The sequence below is a fragment of the Colobus angolensis genome, unplaced genomic scaffold, assembly GCF_000951035.1.
Source record: "Colobus angolensis palliatus isolate OR3802 unplaced genomic scaffold, Cang.pa_1.0 Scaffold16, whole genome shotgun sequence".
NCBI lineage: Eukaryota > Metazoa > Chordata > Mammalia > Primates > Cercopithecidae > Colobus > Colobus angolensis.
In genome coordinates this window covers 17,054,230-17,058,739 of record NW_012114710.1, presented here as the reverse complement: position 1 = coordinate 17,058,739, position 4,510 = coordinate 17,054,230, and positions in this window count along the sequence as shown.

Genomic DNA, 4,510 nt, shown 5'->3' with positions numbered 1-4,510 from the left:
GAGGCTGAGGCAGGAGAATCGCTTGAACCTGGGAGGCAGAGGTTGCAGTGAGCCAAGATCACGCCATTGCACTCCAGCCTGGGCAACAAGAGCAAAACTCTGTCTCAAAAAAAAAAAAAAAAAAAAATTGTCTGGGCTAGGCCAGGTGTGGTAGCTCACACCTATAATCCCAGCACTTTGGGAGGCTGAGGCAGGTGGATCACTTGAGGTCAGGACTTTGAGACCAGCCTGGCCAACATGGTGAAACCCCATCTCTATTAAAAAAAAAAAAAAAAAAATTAGCCTGCTGTGGTGGTGTGTGCCTGTAATCTCACTGTAATCCCAGATACTCAGGAGACTGAGGCACGAGAATTGCTTGAGCCCTGGAGGTGGAGGTTGTGGTGAGTCGAGATCACACCACTGCACTCCAGCCTGGGCAAGAGTGTGATTCTGTCTCAAAAAAAAAAAAAGAAGAAGAAGAAAAAGAAGAAGAGGAAGAAGGAGGAGGAGGAGGAGGAGGAGAAGAAGATTGTCCAGGTTTGCCTTCTATGTCACAGGCTATGGAAAAAAAAAAAAAAAAAAAATCCCAGGCTGAAAATACGGAGAACTTCATATGGGAGCTCTGGAGATTGGTTGGGATCCATTGCTCCCTCCAGTGGACATGGGTCGGATTCTCGTGAGATCTGATTCCCTGTTCATTTCCTCAGCCGTCACAAAAGTACGTAACTCTGTCTTCAGACTAATCATCTCTTGGCAAACTAGAATCACTGTGGAGCACATAACTGGCCAGTTGCTAGATAGCAGCTTTGTATCACCCAACACATAAGAGAATCCATAGCCCTCCAGGGCTATTTGAAGAACATGTAACTGAAAAGCAGGTTAGTTACTTGCCACATATAGAGTTCAATTAACACGAGTGAAGTCTGTTCCAAAAAGTGATTTTATTCCCAAACTAGCTTGGGGAAAGGGACATAAAGTGTCCTGCCTTTAAATGCGCCACTTCACCTTTAGAGCAGAGAGTGGATGTTTTTATAAGGGAGGGGAGGAAATGAGCAAGAGCGGGATGCCCCTGCTTCCAGGCAGTTATCTACTAGGCAGTTGAGTTGGCGCCTTCCTGGCAGAAGCAAGTTGTAAAAGTGGCCAAGTGGACTGGGTGTGACTTCCAAGGTGACCCCCTGGAGATGAGAGTTCCCTAGGGGCATGCTTTACTTTGCAAATTGATTGTCAGCTCTCCAGGAGAGATCCCTCTTAGAGCGCACAGTTAGATGACCTTGCCCTGTAGGGAATGTCTGGTGAGAGGAGGCGAAAGGTTATATTTGCATTTCTAACAGGCTACGTAGGATACAGGGAACAGGGGGAAAAGGAAGAGAAGAGAAAATAATAAAATAATTAAATTATCTCGTAGAAAAATGGGGATACTCGGTTACAGAAACACAGTCCATTCACTCTTTCTGAGAGTCTAAAATCTACCCCTAGACCAAACCAGACCACAAGAAAGCTGGACCCCATCAAATTGATTGACACAAGGCATACAAGGATACTACACAAAAGGGGGTCCCTAACCCAGATCAGAAAGGTCAGGGAAGCTTTCCAGAGGAAGTGATATCTAAGGCAGCACCTGAAACACAAGTAGGCATGATAGTAGGCAAAGAAAAATGCAGTAAAAGAGAACTAAGAGGTGAGAGAGCGAGCGTGGATTGTTAGAGGAACTGAGGACAGTTCAGCATGGCTGGAGCACCATGTAAGGTAGAGAGTAGCAAGAGATCAAGCAGGCAGGCAGACGCCAGATTATGCAGAAACAACTATGTTCAGGGTCTAAACTTTGTCCTGATGGCAATAGGAAGCAATTGGAGAGTTTTATGTAAAGGGGATGACAGTCTGAGATGTGCCTTTTTGAAAAACTATTGTGGTTGCACTGCAGTGATGGAGGGGACGATCGGAAAAGACAAGACTGAAAGTTGGAAGACTGCTTGGGAAGCTGTCCTAGTAGCCTAGGTGGGAGACGACAGTAGACGGAGAGAAACTGTTCTATTGTCAGGAACACCATCTGGGTTGCCTTGGAGTGCCTACAGTCATAACCTCTCACTTGGTTTTCATGTTCCCGGTTTGCACCGGCATTTGTGTATTTATAAGGATCACTCAAAGTGGTTTAAAAAAAAAAAAAGCACAATAGCTAAAGACCACACAAGTTACAGGCATAATTTTGTTGTTTCCTGGGAGATTTTTGGAAAATAGATAAGATTCCACTTTCCCATTTTAATTTTGTTAATCTGGGGCTTACATTTATTCAAAAGCTACAACATGCTCAACGTTTCATATTATGACAAATTAGGAGCCAGCTTCCATTCCTCTCTCCCTTCCCTCTCACCTCTAGGGAATAATCAAGTCCTGTAAACTCTCCCTAGGAGGTGTCTCACAGTCTTTCCACTCCTCTCTATGCTCCTGCCACCATCACAGTTCAAGTTGCATCATCTTTTCCTTCAAAAGACCCCTAATTGTGTCCCTTCCTTCAGGATTCCACCTTTCTAGCCATTTTCCACTCTACAGCCAGAGCAAGCCTTCTAAATGTAAAATGATTATGTCTCCCCATCATTCTTTAAATGTTGAAAATGAGTCTTCATCATCCTTGCGATAAAAAGCAGGTCTCTTGACTGGGCGCAGTGGATCACGCCTGTCATCCCAGCACTTTGGGAGGCTGAGGCAGGTGGATCACGAGGTCAGGAGTTCGAGACCAGCCTGACCAACATGGTGAAACCCCGCATCTACTAAAAATACAAATATTAGCCGGACATGGTGGCACACGCCTCTAATCCCAGCTACTCAGAGGCTGAGGCAGGAAAATTGCTTGACTCCTGGAGGTGGAGGTTGCAGTGAGCTGAGATGGCACCACTGCGCTCCAGCCTGGGCAACAGAGCAAGACTCTGTCTCCAAAAAAAAAAAAGCAGGTCTCTGCTTCTCCTTCTTCAGACTGAACTTTTACCACTCTTGTCTTGCATTCTCTGCTAAAGCTTTTCTGAACCCTGTTCTCCCTTGTTACAGCCATACCTCACCTCCACGATTCAAGAAAGCTATTCCCCCTACTTGGAATGTGGTGTGTGGTGTATTCTCCTCTTCTTTTGGTTATATTATTATTTTGGTTATATTATTCCTTCTTCCAGCTCTCAGCATTTTGTTATTGTTGTTTGTTTGTTTTTGAGATGGAGTGACACGATCTCAGCTCACTGCAACCTCTGCCTCTCCAATTCAAATGATTCTCCTGCTTCCACCTCCCAAGTAGCTGGGATTACAGGTATCACCACGCCTAGCTAATTTTTGTATTGTTAGTAGAGACAGGGTTTCACCGTATTGGCCAGGATGGTCTCAAATTCTTGACCTCAAGTGATCTGCCCACCTCAGCCTCCCCGAGTGCTGGGATTACAGTCATGAGTCACTGTGCCCAGCAGCTCTCAGTCTTGTCTCTTCAGTCATAGTTTTACAATTCCCAGATTTGGCTAAATCCCCTTGTGATGTTGTTATAAACATCGATATTTCCCCTATCAGAATCTCCACCACCTTGTTAATTTTTTTAAGTGCATCTCCTTCCTGACTGACCATTCTTGTCTTGTTCCCTTCATATATTTCCTTGTATAAAGAAGGTTAAAAAAATGCTTTGAATTAAAAATAATGAAACAATCTTGAAAAAGAAGAACCAAGTTGGAAGGCCCACACTTCAATTTTAAAACCTACTACAAAGCAACAATAATCAAGACAGTGTGGTACTGACATATGGATGATATTGTGGTGAACCCTTATTAACCTCAGTTGGGAAGGCACCAGGTTCAAAAGGCCAAAGGGAGTCCCAGAGCCAGCAAATGAGACATGGTGTTTTATTAGAGGGATTACATACGGGGGAGAGAATCCAGTGGCAGTGGGTTGGGCAGGAAAACCACAACCACTTGCAAAAAGCACTTTGTAATTTATACAGCATTTGCACCCAATACCCTACCCTTAACAATCACCACTTGGCAACCTTCATTTAACCCATAACTCAGGGCCTCAAGCCCCTGTATGGCCCGTGTTCCACGGGACTGGCTGGAGACGCAGATGTTACTCACAGAGAAGGAACAAACCTCCAGGTTGGCTATTCCTGAATTCCTTAGCTCAGAACACACATTCAGGTGCATCTGCTATACAGGCTCATTGAAAGGTTGTGCTTGTTATTACTATCAGGTGCATTTATCCTATGGCTGGACATATAGTTCAATGGAATACAGTTGACACTCTGGAAATAAACCCATGAATCTGTGCTCAACTGACTTTTTAACAACAGTGCAAAGACTATACAATGGGGGAAAGAATTTTTTTTAATAAATGGGTTTGGAACAACTAGATATCCAGATGCAAAAGAATGAAGTTGTACTCCCATGTCATATGGTATATAAAAATTAACTTAAAACGGATCAAAGACCTAAATGTAAAAGCTAAAATTGGCTGGGCACAGTGGCTCACACCTGCAATCAATCCCAGCAGTATGGAAGGCTGAGGCAGGAGG